A 17,645-nucleotide genomic window follows, 5' to 3' on the forward strand; every position below is an offset into this window, starting at 1 on the left:
TCTGTGGGAGAAAAGACACAGATGTGGGGGGGATCCCATGCCATTTAAAAAAAAAAAAAAAGGGCCTGGTATGGATTGAGGAGGACAAACTTTTTTTTCTGAACTTTTCATTGTCAGTAATTCTTTTCTTTCCATGCAGTTGTCAACAGGAAACCAACAGACAGCTGGGGAGGCATTGGTAGTTAAGGACGCGGCATCCGGCTTTCATGCCTGCTCCTTAACAACCAGCTATTTTTCACACAGAATTTGGGTCTAAATTCTAATAATTCAAAAAATTTGGTACTCATTAGAAAATGAATAAGCGAAACAAAACTTTGAAATTAGTAACATAACGAATTAACCGAAACTAAACACATTTTCCTGTTCTGCACATTTCTAATCATAACGGTCATTTAACTAGCATGTTTAGAAAGATCTGCAATGGCAGCCCCTTTATGTATCTCATGGCACGTTTACTTTAGGATACATATTTTTGTATTCTAAAAGTAACAGGAGTGTGACCCCTGTGCATACATTTTACAGACGGGCTATATTTATATTAAGCAAAAAACAGAGGGTCCTTGTCTTCACACGTAGCACTGGTGGAATGATCCGAGACAGATGTGACAGCCTGGGATACAGCTGCAGGCAGACCATCTGATGTGCTCTGCAAGCAGGAGCACCGGGTAGGGGAGGTGCAAATTGTGACACAATTACTATACTAACTACAACAAAGGAGCTTAGTAGAGAGAAAACAAATTAAAAATAAACAAATGAAAGCAACAGTATACACAAAGCCTAGTATCCTACACCCTTTCATTCCTCTTACCCCACAAACAGTTCCAATGCCAAGTCTAAACTCTTACCTAGAAATAAATGCTCTTTACTCCCAAGGCACTGTATCAGACTGGTTCTCACACTGGGGATAGTGAGCCCTAGGGAGCTCTTCCAATGAGTTCAGGGGGGAAATATGAGTAAAAGTTTTAGCAAATAATTCTAAAACAAGCAAGAATGGAAGCACATCTGTATCCAGACGCTGTTTAGGGCCCATTTACACCGTGCGGTGCTGAAAAAGTGCTGCATGCCAGGGTTCATTTTTTGTCAGCTCTGGTGAATTGCCAGCCTCTAAAAATGTTGGGCTTGATTAACCACTTAACCCCTGGACCATATTGCTGCCCAAAGACCAGAGCACTTTTTACTATTCGGCACTACGTCGCTTTAATGGACAATTGCGCGGTCGTGCGACGTGGCTCCCAAACAAAATTGGCGTCCTTTTTCCCCCACAAAAAGAGCTTTCTTTTGGTGGTATTTGATCACCTCTGCGTTTTTTCGTTTTTGCGCTATAAAAACAAAAATAGAGCGACAATTTTGAAAAAAAATAATATTTTTAACTTTTTGCTATAATAAATATCCCCCAAAAATATATAAAAAAACTTTTTTTTTCCTCAGTTTAGGACGATACGTATTCTTCTACCTATTTTTCGTTAAAGAAAAAATCGCAATAAGCGTTTATTGTATGGTTTTCGCAAAAGTTATAGCGTTTACAAAATAGGGGGCATTTTTATTAATATTTTTTTTTTACTAGTAATGGCGGTGATCAGCGTTTTTTTTTCGGTACTGCGACATTATGGCGGACACTTTTGACACATTTTTGGGACCATTGGCATTTTTATAGCGATCAGTGCTAAAAAAAATGCATTGGATTACTATAAAAATGCCACTAGCAGTGAAGGGGTTAACACTAGGGGCGGGGAAGGGGTTAAGTATGTTCCCTGGGTGTGTTCTAACTGTAGGGGGGGTGGCCTCACTAGGGGAAATGACTGATCTTCTGTTCATACATTGTATGAACAGAAGATCGGCATTTTTCCCCCTGACAGGACTGGGAGCTGTGTGTTTACACACACAGCTCCCAGTCCCCGCTCTATAACGAGCAATCGCGTGTGCCCGGCGGCGATCGTGCCCGCCGGGCACGGGAGTCGGTGGTGAGCGGGGGGCGCGCACGCGCACCTCCGGTGGCACGCACGCGCCCCTAGTGGCTTGCGCGAGAGCCGACGTTATACAACGGGCTCTCACGCAGGGGAGCCGACTTGCCGCCGTAAAACGACGGTGGGCGGTCGGGAAGCAGTTAAAGGGTTATAAAAAAAATAATATCTTTAAAAAGATAATAATAATATCTAGGGCTGCAACTAACGATTATTTTCATAATCGATTAGTTGGCCGATTATTGTTTCGATTAATGGGATAATGGCCTTAAAAAAAGAAATAGCATTTAAAAAAAAAATTTGGGCCAACTTGTTGTTGGGCAGATTACAAAACACAAATTGCCACAAAAACACATTACATTTTCTGCAGCTTCTCCATTGAAGTATATTGAACCAAAAAAAAAAATAGCACCGCTTTGCGTTAAAAAGTCCTTGCCCTTTCCAAATACGCAGAAGCTGAAAAAAATCATGAATGTGAATGTGTCCCATAGGAAAACATGTAAATGAACTGCAAAAAGCACCAAAAAACAGAGGTGTGAACCCCGGCCTGAGATGTTTAGTAACATAATGGGGTTAAAAAAACAAAAATAAGTACAAAAAGAGCAAATAATCGCTATTGTAAGGAGTTCATTTTTTTACTGTGGGAGAGTGAAAGTAATATTTACAGTAGCGATTAGCTTTTTTGTACTATACAGGGCTAATTTTAGTTTTTTTAACCCCATTATGTTACTGGCAGATTAATCGATTATGAAAATTGTAATCGATTAATTTCATAATCGATTAGTTGTCGATTAATCGATTAGTTGTTTCGGCCCTAATAATATCTTGTGCTTACTCTAACACAAATGTGATATTAAGTTGAATAAAAATACCAAAAATGTGCATGCTTCAACTTTAAATCTAAATACTCAATTGAATTAAATATAAATAAATGAGATATATATATATATATATATATATATATATATATATATATATATATATATATATATATATATATACACACACACACATACAGTATATTGTGATGGTATGCAAGGTTAGATACACGTTAATAGGTACATTTCACCTCGCATTCGTTCCATTGTAAGGGACTGAACCGGAATCCGGCCCAGTTTTTCCAGCATTTGTGGCAGGCTGGGTTCTGGTCCGGATGTTCGGGTCCACAGTCAGCTGGACTTTAACCACTTGCCAACCGCTGCACGCAGATGTACGTCTGCAAAATGGCAGGGGCAGGCACATTGGCGTACAGGCACGTCCCTTCAAATCTGGCGCCCAACAGGCGCGCATGCGCAGCGTGCCTCGTGAGTATGCTCGAAGGTCCCGGGTACTCGATTGCGGTCGGAAAAGGCAGAACAGGGGGATACCTTTGTAAACAAGGCATTCCCCTATTCTGCCTAGTGACACTGTCACCGATGGCTGTTCCCCGTGATCGGTCGTCAGTGACATGTCACGTGTAGCCTCGCCCCCTAACAGTAAGAATCACTCACTAGTACTGACTTAACCCCTGCAGCGCCACCTAGTGGTTAACCCCTTCACTGCCAGTATAATTTTTACAGTATCAGTGCATTTTTATAGCACTGATTGCTGTAAAAATGGTCCCAAAAATGTGTCAAAAGTGTCCGATGTGCCGGCCATAAAGTTGCAGTCACAATAAAAATCGCTGATCGTCGCCATTACTAGTAAAAAAAAAATATTAATAAAAATGCCATAAAACTATCCCCTATTTTGTAGATGCTATAATAACTTTTGCGCAAACCAATCAATAAACACTTATTGCGATTTTTTACCAAAAATATGTAGAAGAATACATATGGGCCTAAACTGAGGAAAAAAATGTTTTTTTATATATTTCTTGGGGATATTTCTTATAGCAAAAAGTTAAAAATATTATTATTTTTTTTAAATTGTCGCTATTTTTGTTTATAGCGCAACAAATAAAAACCGCAGAGGTGTCAATCAAATTTTGTTTGGGAGCCACGCTGCACGACCGCGCAATTGTCAGTTAAAACGACACAGTGCCAAATCACAAAAAGTGGCCTGGTCTTTGACCAGCAAAATGGTCCGGGGCTGAAGCGGTTAAATATCCAGGAAGGGAGCACAGCAGTGCTCTGGTTTTGAGACTCAGGAAGGAACCTGAGTGAGAGGAGCTCTGGGTGTTAGACTAAATGTTGTGCCTTACCGCATGTTTTGTGGGTGACGGGGACCAGCACTGCACTGTATAGAGAGGAGACTGTTTGTTTAGTTTAGCGCCGGGCGGCAAGGATTTAATTAAGAGCCGGTTCACACTGGGGCAGCACGACTTTGGGAGCGACTCTGCAAGGCGATCTGCCCACGACTTCAGAGGCGACTTGCAAAATAACTTCTGTATTGAAGTCAAAGCAAGTCGCCTTGAAGTCGCACCAAAGTCGTACAGGAACCTTTTTCTAATTAGGAGCAACTTGAGTTGCTCGTATTAGAACGGTTCCATAGTACAGAGCGGAGCGCGACTTGTCAGGCGGCTAAGTCACCTGACGAGTTGCCCCTGTGTGAACCGGCTCTTACCGTTTTGTTTATTTTTGCAAACCTCCTGTAAAATAAACCTGGCATCTGCCAGATTTTTAAGAAAGTGCCCATTTGCTGACTGTCATTTAGAAAAGGTGATCCCTCACAAGCTAATCTCCCACTATATATATACACACACATACACACACACAAAAAAAGTGCGCAATTCAAGAATGAAATTTAAAATATATAAAAATCAAAACACATTCTCTATAAAAGACCACATTAACGTTAAAATAAATTGTCCATAAGTGTTCTCCATATGTGTGTCCTCGGTGCAAAATGGTAAATATTCGTGCTGTTCGGCGGTGTGTTGTCTCATACAAAAGGGAAATCCAAGCCTCTTACCAGAAAGAATGGATCCCAGGTTATAGGGATCAAACACGCTCAGTTAACTATGTAGCCACCTGTGATATTCCACTCTTTCGGCTCCAACACAAGACCTTCCTCCCGTTGTGATGATAACTTTACCAAAGTTGGGAATACCTTTCAAACAAATCCAGCTCCACCGATAATTCAGCTGAGTATACTTCAACCGGACTAATCAGAGCAAAGATGTCATCAGCCATCAGTCATTAGATTTCCCTTTTGTATGAGACAACACACCGCTGAACAGCATGAATATTCACTATTTTGCACCGAGCACACATATGGACAATTTATTTGAACATGTGGACTTTATAGAGATGCGTTTTATTTTTCATTTATTTTTACTTAAAAAGTGTTACTAAAGCCATAACAGTAAAATGAGTCTGTATATGGTAGTTATACGGTAAAGCAGGGGACTCCAAACGTCCTAAACAAAGGGCCAGTTTATTGCCCATCAGACTTTAGGAGGGCGAGACTGCAACCAGTAGACAATGCTCCAGCATCAATGGGAGTCCACAAGGTCTCAGGCTTGGTGGTCAGTGGGATTTAAAAAAAATGTGGTCAGCATAGGTGTGCGCACAGGGTGTGCCGGTGGTGCTTAGGCACACCCTAATCACCCTGTGTGATGCAGATTCCCCCTGCCGAACCCCCGTGGCAGCTGAGGCTACAGAGAAAGGGACTGGGGAATCTCTGTCCTCAGTACCTTTCTCTGCTATTTCACCAAAGCCCCTCAATGGGGCTCCTAACAAATTGTAAAAAAAAAAATATATATATATATATATATATATATATATATATATATATATATATATATTAAAAATAATATCATACAAAAATAATTAAAAAAAATAATATTGTAAAAAAATAATAATAAAAAAAAACTACTGACACCATCCACTGCTCTACTGTGCATGTGTATTTGAACTTTGGGGTGCACACCCTAATGCAATAGGCTGCGAACACCTATGGTGGTCAGTAGGAGGAGGAATAGTGTCCCATCATTGGCACTAGTTGCAGGAACAATGCACCATCGGTGAGGTCAGTGGGAGGAATAACACCCCACTGCTGGTGTCAATGAAAGGATTGCTGCCTCAGGGGGCAGACAATGGCAAGCAAATGGCCATATCTGCAGTTTGGAGGCCACTGTAGTAAAGCATGCTTGTTATACTCACTGTGGAACCTAAGGGGTTAATGCATTGCATTGTGTACAAAGTCTGTTTGATCCTGTCTTCTCTGATCCTTCCCCTTCTTTTAGCCCCCCAAACCATCTCCCGATAGAACAGATCTTTGGGGGCAAGATGCACATACCCAGTTTGGTGTGTATTGCTAGAGAGTTTTTTTTTCCTTGGAAGAGTGCATGTGATTAGCACAGGGCCAATCAGAACTTTCCAGACAGATGGTGAGGGGTTCTGCAGCCCCATAGGGCAGTCAGGGGAGAATGAAGACTCCTCCTACAAGCTTTAACCAGACACTGATAGATGTCTCAAGACTGCTATATACTGCTGATGAGAAAAGGTATTTAGCAGTTTATATTTACTAAAGCCTGGTTCACACCCATGCATTTTTCAGTGCTTTTTTCTGAAATGCACTACAGTTCATTTAACAATGGTTTCCTATGGGATATCAATGGAGAAGCTGCAGAAAAGCATGTAGTGTGTTTTTGGCGGGATTTGCATTTTTTTTTATTCTGCCCAACAACAAATTGGCCAAAAAAAAAGCATTAAAAATGCAAAAAAACGCAAATTGCAGCAAAATCGCTGTAGGCGTTGCAGAAACGGATCAAAAGCAAACTGCATAGGTGTGAACCAAGCCTAAAACTATTGCATATTCTGTGTACTGTGGGAGACCAGATATAGTGAATGCAGGGTCCTGGGTTTAGGAACACTTTAGGCTCCATGCACACTGAAGCTGATAAACTGCAGTTTATTGGCGTTTTGGCTTTTTTTTTTAAAGCCCATAAACTGAACTCTATGTTAGCCTATGTGCCCATGCACACCTGGGCGTTTTTTAGTGTTAATGAGCTTTGGAGTTTATTGTTTTTTTTCTGAATGCCCAAAATTTGCGTTCAAAGTGCAGTTTTCTGGCGGGAAAAACGCAAAACGCTGGAAAACGCAGAAAAATGCTTAAAAACGTTCAAAAGCGCTGGTGCCAGCGTTTTTTTTTTCGTTTTTTAATCCATTGAAAAAAAAAAAAAGTAAAAAAAAAAAAAGCTACACTGAAAAACGCTGATTAAAGCTATTGCAAAATGCTAAAAAACTTTGAAAGGCTCCCTGCAAAGCTACTGGCGTTTTTTTATAGCGTTTATCAGCTTCAGTGTGCATGGAGCCTTAATGTACAACATAACAAGTGTCAACAGTAGTGCAATGCACAAGAATGGTAAAGTGTAAAATGCCCCTTAGTAACTGCAACTGAATTTCATAGTACGCATCGATTAGTATTCCAGCTATTTTGTTTTTTTGTTTTGTTTTTTTTTTATTATTAATTTCTGACTTTTACAAGAGATGAAATGTAGTTGTGCTTTTTGGATTTAATTCCTCGGTCACCATAGCAAGTCCTCAAGGATTGCTTTCATTTTCTTCATAACTGAACATGGTCAATTACTGCCATACAAAAGGTTCTTTGTGATATTACCATCTACCATTATGTCTTAGGCTCGGTTTCCACTACTGCGAGTTGTTGTGCGACTTGACACATGTGAAGTCGCATGACAAGTCAAAACCCATGTATTTCAATGGTCCTGTTCTAATTGGTGCGACTCAAGACACAGCGACTCCAAAAAAGTTTCCGACTTCGGTGCGACTTGTTCTCCCATGGTTTTACCCCAGTCGCATAACATTGCATAAAAAAAAAAAATCGCTTTGTAAGTTGCGTGACTTTGGGGTTGCAATAGCAGAACCAGAGCCTTATACAAACTGATATCTGGAAGATATCCATTTTAGCGTTCCTACTTATAAAGCTGAATTTTAGTAAAGAAAAATGGGGCATAAAATGTACCTCTAATGAGGTGTATCCGCTGGATTCCAGTCACTGTAATAACCCAAATCTTAGTGATGACAAAGACCCCACAGCTGTAAACGTCTGGCGCTCTGGGGGTTAATAACAGCGGGTGTAACTGATGGATTACTTTTCTCGTCCTCCCCTTCCTGTGGCGCGGGCCCTCGGCCATTCATAAAACTCCTAGGAGGACCAGATGAATGACAGGATCTCCCCTACCCATTCACAGAACATGTTGCATTTTGAGAGAATCGTAGAAGTTTGTAATTGGCTCAGAGGGGGGGGGGGGAGTGGTGCATGTGGTGCACGTCCTACTAAGTCGCTGTGGTACTTCATATTCAAAAACATATTTAAAAAGCATAAAAAAATTGCATACTTACATATTTTAAGGTTGGCCATAAATGGTTTAAAATGTGACCAGTTAAGCAGGAACCAGACAAATTTCAATCTGTCTATGGGCAGGCTGGTTTTACTAAAGTCAATCCACCAATCAACTTCAGTACAACCAGCCTGCCAAGTTTTTCTCATGCGATCACTGCTGGCAATGATTATTGTATTCTGATGGCTGGGAAACCACCCACTGTCACAATACAATAGCTCTGCGGGGGGAAATTTGGAGATTTTTATTTCCTTCAACCCGTGGTTGAAGGAAAGAAAATTACGTAGTGCATAGCTTCCTTAAGCGGTTCTAAGGCTTACCTTTTTTTTTCTTTTTGTATTAAAATAACAAACATGTTATACTTACCTGCTCTGTGCAATGCTTTTGCACAGAGCAGCCCCAATCCTCTTCTTCTGGGGTCTCCCCATCGGCATTCCAGGTTCCTCCTCTTTGTTGGGTGCCCCACGGAATACCGCTTTGGGGGCATCTGTGCATGCTCGCTCCCGAGACCCGCTGCTGCGTCCATTGACAACCCCCCCCCTCGGCTCCCGTGTCACAGTATTTAATTGACAACAGCAGGAGCCAGTGGCTCCCGCTACCTGTCAATCTGTCAAATGAGGAGAAAGGTGAAAAACCTTAAAAGGGGTTGCAAATCATTGTGTTTTTTCACCTTGATGCATCCTATGCATTAAGGTGAAAAAACTTCTGTCACTGAGCAGCCCGGCCCCATTTTACTCACCTGAGCCTGTTCGGAGACACGCTCTCTGCCCGTTGTCTCAGCTCTTGATTGGATAGATTAATAGCAGCGCAGCCATTGGCTCCCGCTGTTGTCAATCAAATACAATGATGTGGGCGCCAAGGGGCTTTTTGTGTGAATACATGCAGAAGCAAGAGAACACCCGCATGGGTCTCCACCAAGAAGAGCGCTTCTCCGACGTGAACACCCATTGCGGGGAGGAGCTACCAGCGCCCCCAGGGGACACCAGAAGAGGAGGATCGGGGCCACTCTGTGCAAAACAAACTGCACAGTGGAGGCAAGTATAACATGTTTGTTCTTTTTTTTTGTTTTTTGTTTTTTAAGGGTTCACTTTTAGTGAAGGTTCAAATGTTTTTTTTTTTTAAACAACAAACATGTCATACGTACCTCCGCTGTGCAGCTCGTTTTGCACAGAGTGGCCCCGATCCTCGTCTTCTGGGGTCCCTCTGCGGCTCTCACGGCTCCTCCCTGCATCAGATAACCCCCTCTGGAAAGTGCCTTCCCAAGGGGGTTAACTTTGCGGGTGTCCATAGACACAAATGCCGGACTCGGCCCCGCCTCCGGCGCCCGCTTCATTGGATTTGCTATCAATCTATCCAATAAAGAGCCGAGAAGACCGGGCCGAGATCAGGCGATTTCTCGACACAGGACTTTCGAGGGCTCAGGTAAGTAAACGAGGGGCCGGCAATTATCGGATGTTTTTTCATCTTAATGCATAGGATGCATTAAAGGGGTTGTAAAGGTTTGTTTTTTATTTTCTAAATAGGTTCCTTTAAGCTAGTGCATTGTTGGTTCACTTACCTTTTCCTTCAATTTCCCTTCTAAATGTTTTTCTTTTCTTTGTCTGAATTTCTCACTTCCTGTTCCTCCTCAGTAAGCTTGCCCCCCATCATCCGAGCCATTCTGGCCCGGGGGTTAGTCAGCCAGAACAGCTTACCGAGAAGGAACAGGAAGAGAGAAATTCAGACAAAGAAAAAAAAAACATTTAGAAGGGAAATCGAACCTTTACAACCACTTTAAGGTGAAAAAACGGGAAGGTTTACAACCCCTTTAAGGCTTTAGAACCACTTTCAATGTAAATAGAGGCGAATGCCTTGTACACACGATAACAACAATCAGATGAAAGATCGCCTGGTTTTGTTTTGCAGGCTAGTCGCATAAAAGCAATAGGTTACTAAAGTTATGGCTCTCGAAAGCTGTGTACCAATGCTCAATGTATTGTACGATCGCTTTGAAAGCTGTATTTTTAGTATGATTTTCTCATTGTGCGCACTAAGCATTCGGCTGGCCATACAGGAGTCTTTTTTTCCCCTTCAGTTTTCCCACACATTCTATGTGGATGAGGGAATTCTTCCTGCTTAGCTATTGTATTCTGACGGAGGCTGTGCTGATTGAGAGAAAACATTCTGTTCACAAGTCAATTGATATAATATTGACTTGTGAACAACCAGCCTTTGAGCCATGTATGATCACCTTTACAGACTTACAGCATCCCTGCCAGTTGCTAGTCAAACACTTGTTTCTTAAAGCGGAGGTCCCACTAAAGAAAATATTTAAAGCCAGCAGCTACAAATACAGCAGCTGCTGACTTTTAATATATGGACACTTACCTGTCCAGGGTGCCCGCAATGTCGGCAGCCAAATCCGAGCAATCGCTTGTCTCTCGGCTGCTCCCGCCGCCATCCTTGGTGAGGGAATCAGGAAATGAAGCGTTGCGCCTTCACTTCTCGGTTCCCTACTGCACATGCTACGCGTCTTCACTGGTCCCCGCTGTGTTCCAGGAGCTGTGTGTCTCCCAGAAGAAAGCGGGGGGTACAGAGTAGGTGCCGGAAGTGGCGTAGATCACAGAGGTGATCTATGCCAGGAAGTGGGAGCAATTACCTGTATTAGACAGGTATCTGCTCCCCCTTGCCAAATGTGACATCGGAGGGGGGGGGGGGGGGGGGTTCCAAAAAGTGAAAGTTCCATCTTTTAAGCGATTAGAAAAGGTACATAAAAAAAAAAACATGTCTATACTTACCTGCTCTGTGCAATGGAATTGCACAGACCGGATGCGAATCTCCTGTTTTTGGGTCCCCCGCAATGCATTAGGGTAAAAAATGTTTAGACTTTACCAGGGGCGGACTGACAACTCATGGGGCCCCCGGGCAAGAGGAGATTATGGGGCCCCCGGGCAAGAGGAGATTATGGGGCCCCCGGGCAAGAGGAGATTATGGGACCCCCGGGCAAGAGGAGATTATGGAGCCCCCGGGCAATAGAAGATTATGGAGCCCCCGGGCAATAGGAGATTATGGAGCCCCCGGGCAATAGGAGATTATGGAGCCCCCGGGCAATAGGAGATTATGGGGCCCCCGGGCAATAGGAGATTATGGGACCCCCGGGCAAGAGGAGATTATGGGACCCCCGAGGGGGTATAATCTTGGGATTTAAAAAAAAAAAACACAGATTTTTACACTGTCCCTGGTTTTACTGAGGCTGGCAACCCTGATGGGGCCCCCGGGCAGCGCCCCTGGACTTTACTAAGGATGAGCTCCAGTGTGTTCGCATAGTACACGTGCAGAGCCTGCCAGGAAGTCTGCACGGCGCTGCGCTAATCACAGCCAGGGAGACATTGTCCCAAAGCTCGGCTGCAGAGATTGGGAAATGTCTCCCTGTGTACTATGCGAACACGCTGGAGCTCATCCTTAGACTTTACAACCATTTTAATAGAAGAAATAGAGGGGAATTGATGAAAACTGAAGCAGATAGATGGTAGAGCAGCTGTACATGGAAACCAATCAGATTTTTTAAAGATCCCTTTCACACTGGGTCCGCGTTCGCGGTAAAGCGATGCTTGTTTTAGCGGCACTTTACTGCTGTATAAGCTGTGCTTTTCGCCCGCTAGCGGGGTGCTTTTAACCCCAAAGAAGAGGTTAAAAACTCCTGTGTTGCGGCGTGCCATAACGCTTTTCAGGTGCTACGAAAGCGCTGCCCATTCATTGCAATGGGCAGGAGCGTTTTGGGGGTTTCAACCCGCCCCAAAGATGCCGCTTGCAGGACTTTTTCTAACGTCCCGCAAGCGCACTGCCAGGGTGTGAAAGCACCTATTGCAGGGTATGGGAGGTAGTTTGCAGGCGCCATTTCTAACGCTAAAACGCCTGAAAACTGCCTCAGTGTGAAAGGGGTCTAAAGCTTAACAAGCTGAAGTTAGAAGCTGATTGGTTGCCATGCACAACTGCTCCAGATTCCATCTGCTACAGTTTTAATAAATTCCCCTTCTGTATAGGACTTCTCTGGCAGCCTCTAATATAAAGCCTGGTGCACATGATGAGATTATCAGACGAACGATCGTCTTTTTTTTTTTAATGCTAGTCTCCAAATCAAAAACGAAGAGGTTACAAAAGTTCCGAAAATTCTCATACAACAGAATAAAAATGCCGAAGCGATGAAAACCGTACAAACTGGTATCGTACGAGAACATTTTTTGTGCTTGTCCCTTTGGATAATTTCAGACTGACATGATCGGCTCTCGTAAGCAGATGATCGCACGATCGATTCCAAAGCGGTATTTGTCATAGGATTTTCTGATCCTGTGTACTAGGTATAAGCATAATGAATGGTTTGGGAAAATAGTTGGAAGTTTTGGTACTAATTTGAGAATTGATCACCCTGGGGGGACTTGGGGAAAACACCTTACAAAGGGTTAGGTACACAGGGCCGGATTCAGAAAGATGAGCGCTGTAACTTTGGGCACAAGTTCTGTATTCAGAAAGAACTTGCGCCCTTAGTTACGGCGGCGTAAGCCCGCCTAATTCAAATGGGGATGTTGGGGGGCGTGTTTTATTTAAATTTCGCTTGACCCCGCGTTGACGGATTTTTTGAACGGCGCATGCACCGTCCATAAAATATCCCAGTGTGCATTGCTCCAAAGTATGCCGCACGGACGTATTGGATTCGACGGGAACGTAAATGACGTACAGCCCTATTCGCGAACGACTTACGCAAACGACTTAACATTAGCTACGCCTCATATAGCAGGGGTCCCTATACGCCGAAAAAAGCCTAATGTAAACAACGTAAAAAAATGCGCCGGCGGGACGTACGTTTCTGAATCGGCGTAAATACCTAATTTGCATATTCCTCGCGTAACTATATGGAAGCGCCACCTAGCGGCCAGCGTAAATATGCAGCCTTAGATAAGACGGTGTAAGACACTTACACCAGTCGGATCTTAGGGATATCTATGCGTAACTGATTCTCTCAATCAGGCGCATAGATACGAGCGACCGCACTCAGGTATCAGGACATACGCCGTCATATCTTGTATTGAATCTGGCCCACTATGTACAATGTTACAGCTGAGAAATATACAATGTTACAGCTGAGAAATATACAAATGTTACAGTTATGAAACATTGGAAAGTTTGTTTAAATAACTTAACAATTATTATACAAATATTTAGAATTGAGACTAAAGAAAAAATAAGTACAAAGTTACACCAGGTAATGATTGGTCAGAAGTAAGGCACTGTTAGGACATGAGAAGTAGAGGATTAGAAGGCTGCACAGTGGAGGACACATCCAGAGATTCCCAGCCCATGTTCTCTGGCACTGAGTACTGGACTGGAAGTTTATGATGGATCACATTGCACAGAACATACTGGAGGGGAGCGATCTTCTGCCAGCACAACTTTTCCTCTTCCCTGGGACTTCCCTACTTCTATGTGTGGAGTAACATGTCTGCTGCCCCCCATCCAAAGTGTAAATTTCCCCTTCCCTCCCCATCCCTCCATTATGATGTCATAGCTGCTTACCCTGACAATAGAAGATCTAGTAGTGATCGATCCCCCCTCTCAGAGCCGGCTCTCCTATCTCATGTAGATCGCACTCCGATCATGTAATGCTACTGCAAGGCAATGTAGAAGGATCGCAGTCTGGAATCTGAGGATCCCTCCCATACACACACACAGTTCAGCCTCTGCTATGACGTATTATCCGGTGTTCAGTGACATCACATCCCCGGCATCCCTATAGACGTGCCTGCTCTCCGCTCTGTGCGGCTAACAAGGGACTACTCTGTGTTCTGCAGAACAATAGCATGCTAACAGGAGATCACAGCATACACTTGTGTTGTATAATATCAGCATTGTAACAACAATAGTTATTACTGGCATTGCAATATAAATCTCCTTTCATGTTGTCATCTCTTTCCACAACTTTCTGGGCTCCATCTCATTGGATTCTACGCCTCATTATTATTTTACAGGATTTATACATAACAGCGCCCACAGTTTGCGCAGCACTTTACAACATGAGAGCAGTACAGCTACAATACAATTCAATACAGGAGGCATCAGAGGACCCCACTCGTAAGAGCCCTTTACACTGGGGCAGCCCGTGCGTTAGCGGTAAAGCGCCGCTCGTTTCAGTGGCACTTTATGGCTGTTTAACCACTTAAGGACCGAACCTCTTTTTGACACTTGTTTACAAGTTAAAATCTTTTTTTTGTGCTAGAACCCCCAAATATTATATATTTTTTTCAGACACCCTAGAGAAAAAAATTGTTGCAATAACTTTGGGGGTTATTTACAAAAGGCAAATTCACTTTGCACTGTAAGTGCAAACTACTAGCCAGATTCAGGTAGGGGCGCGTATCTTTAAGGCGGCGTAGCGTATTTACGCTACGCCGCCTTAAGTCAGAGAGGCAAGTACTGTATTCACAAAGCACTTGCCTCCTAACTTACGGCAGCGTAGCGTAAATGTGGCCGGCGTAAGCGCGCCTAATTCAAATGAGGATGGGGGGGGGCGTGTTTTATGTAAATGTTTGGTGACCCGACGTGATTGACGGTTTTTACGAACGGCGCATGCGCCGTCCGTGTACATATCCCAGTGTGCATTGCTCCAAAGTACGCCGCAAGGACGTATTGGTTTCGACGTGAACGTAAATTACGTCCAGCCCCATTCACGGACGACTTACGCAAACAACGTAAAAATTTCAAATTTCAACGTTGGAACGACGGCCATGCTTAACATTGACTAGGCCAGCTATTTGTTGGAATAACTTTACGCCGGGAAACGCCTTACATAAACGGTGTGTCTTTACTGCGACAGGCGCACGTACGTTCGTGAATCGGCGTATCTTTTACATATTCTTTGCCGAACTCAACGGAAGCACCACAAGTCGGCAAAAAGACTCGCGCATGCGCAGTAGGAAATGGGCAGTGAAGCCGTAAGTGTGAATGGCGGCGCGGGACCTGCATCGATCGTGGGATCGGCATCGGAGGGGCCATCAGCGCGGGCAAGTAGGACAGGTAAGTGTCCTTAGTAGCTGCTGACTTTTAAAAAAAATAAAAATTTGCGGGTGGAATCCTGCTTTAAAGTGGTTGTAAACCCAGTCTAAAAAAAAATGATGAATTACTTACCTGATATCGAAGCCCCCGCAGCGGTCCTCCGGCCAATCACAGCGCCAAAGCCGCGACGTCACTCCCACGTGCCCCGCCGGTAACAGCACACGGACTGAAGCAACGGCACATATGCGTGCCATTGCTTCAGTTTGCCCCAGTGCACATGTGCCAATGGCATCGGCACATGCATGGGACAGGGGATATCTTCTTTTTTTTTTTCACTTCAGACTCTACCTCATAGAGTGCATATTTTATGCTCATGTTCTGCGTGCCAGCCCATTGCATCTCTATTTTGGTTTTGCATCATTAGTGTCGCTTTTCTATATGTGGGTTTTTTCCCTTTTCTTTTTCTGTTCTTTTCCCTTTTTTTTCTTTTCTTCTTTTTTTCTAAACCATGCAGGTTTAGGATATATCCTGGATAGCTACAAGTAAGCCTTAAAGTGGATGTAAACCCGATTCATGAAATTTGAGCTGGGCACATATATCGGCAGTATTTTGTTATCTCTTTTCAATGAGCTATGTCTTATAGCTCTCTTCTGAACCGTTCCTCTGTTATAAGCCTGAGAACTCCTGATATATTTTTTTACTTTTTAGACAAAAGCAGCCTGAATCTTTTATCAAATGAGGTTGCTAAAATAGATTAGCAGAGAGCATGTCCTATTGCAAAACACCTCTGAGAGTCTCTGCCTATGAGGAGAGGGGGTGTGTGCCTTCCCTCCAATCAGCAATGTTAGCTATCTTGGCTGTATGCTCAGACATCACACTCTGTGTTAACCAGGAAGAGAAAATCTCCTAACAAAATCTGAACTTTCTAAACCATGGGTCTTCAAACTACGGCCCTCCAGTTGTTCAGGAACTACAATTCCCATCATGCCTAGTCATGTCTGTGAATGTCAGTGTGTTACAATGCCTCATAGGATGTGTAGTTCTACAACAGCTGGAGAGCCGTAGTTTGAGGATCCCTGTTCTAAACAGTATATAATGTGAAGACAGCAGATATACATATAAAACCTATGTAAGGAGATTTGGTTAATCTCTGTGTATCATCTGAGGCTGTTCACTTCACTGGGTGTATGGAGGGTTTACATCCACTTTAATCTAGGCTTACCTGTAGCATTAAGTGGTTGTAAAAGGTTTACAACCACTTTAAAAAATAATATAACAGTAAAGTTAGCCCAATTTGTTTTATCTTGTGAAAGATAATGTTACACCAAGTAAATTGATACCCAACATGTCATGCTTCAAAATTGTGCCCACTCGTTGAATGGGGACTAACTTTGACCCTTAAAAATCTCCATAAAAAATTTCTACAGGTTACCAGTTTTGATTTACAGAGGAGGTCTAGTGCTAGAATTATTGCTCTCGCTCTAATGATCACAACGATACCTCACATGTGTGGTATGAACACTGTTTTCATATGCGGGCGCGACTTACGTATGTGTTTGCTTCAGTTCGGTTCGGCGGGACGGGGCACTTTAATTTTTTTTTCTTATTTATTTAACTTTTTATTTGTTATTTTTACACTGTCCTATAAAAAAACGGGGTCACATTTATTCCCAGTAAAAACAAACAAAAAAAAAAACTAACACCTGCAAGACAAAGGCATAATGAGCTAGTATGCATTGCATAAAGGGCCTGGTATGGACTGGGGGGGGGGGGGGCTGTTTTTTTTCTTGTGTGTATGTCTATATCGCTGGGAGCTGGCAATATATTACAGCCGCAAGCAAGTTTAAACTACATTTTTTCTTTTAGAAATGTCCTTTTGCTGTGGCACTGTTCTACACATCACACAGATGCGCCACTTTACAGGCAGACTAAGTGGACCCCCCAGGCACGATATTTAAATGAATATTTAATTTAAATGTTTCACTTTTAGCATTATTAAAATCACTGCTCCTGAAAAAGAATTGTTTTAAAAAAATTTTTTTGCATTGATACATGTCCCCTGGGGCAGGACCCGGGTCCCCAAACACTTTTTATGACAATAACTTGCATATTAGCCTTTAAAATGAGCACTTTAGATTTTTCATGTGTGTGTCCCATAGACTTCAATAGGGTTCGTATGTTCGCTGGAACTTTTTGCCTGTTCACATGTTCTAGTGCGAACCCAACCCAGGGGGTGTTCGGTTGATCCTCACTAATTAATTCTGAAAATAATCATTAGTTGCAGCCCTAGGTCATAAGGTGTTATTCTGTGAGGCTGTTCAGATCTTTGCAGTGTGTTGCGCTGCAGTTTATTCTAATAAGGCACCTCCATT

At 43.1% G+C, this 17,645-nt stretch overlaps 1 protein-coding gene across 3 annotated transcripts in view; it reads right to left on the minus strand.

Annotated features, from left to right (window-relative positions):
* P4HA2 (prolyl 4-hydroxylase subunit alpha 2) overlaps positions 1-13,963 on the minus strand; it is a 149,679-nt gene extending 135,716 nt beyond the window's left edge. For 2 of the 3 annotated variants that reach the window (XM_040344642.1, XM_040344643.1), the window contains exon 1: positions 13,798-13,962. The gene's annotated coding sequence lies outside the window, so the exon portion shown is untranslated. Of the gene's footprint in view, positions 1-13,797 lie in introns of all 3 variants that reach the window. The other variant, XM_040344641.1, reaches the window with a different exon arrangement.
* Positions 13,964-17,645: the final 3,682 nt, after the last annotated feature.

The sequence above is a fragment of the Rana temporaria genome, chromosome 3 (assembly GCF_905171775.1).
Source record: "Rana temporaria chromosome 3, aRanTem1.1, whole genome shotgun sequence".
In the NCBI taxonomy this organism is placed as follows: Eukaryota; Metazoa; Chordata; class Amphibia; order Anura; family Ranidae; genus Rana; species Rana temporaria.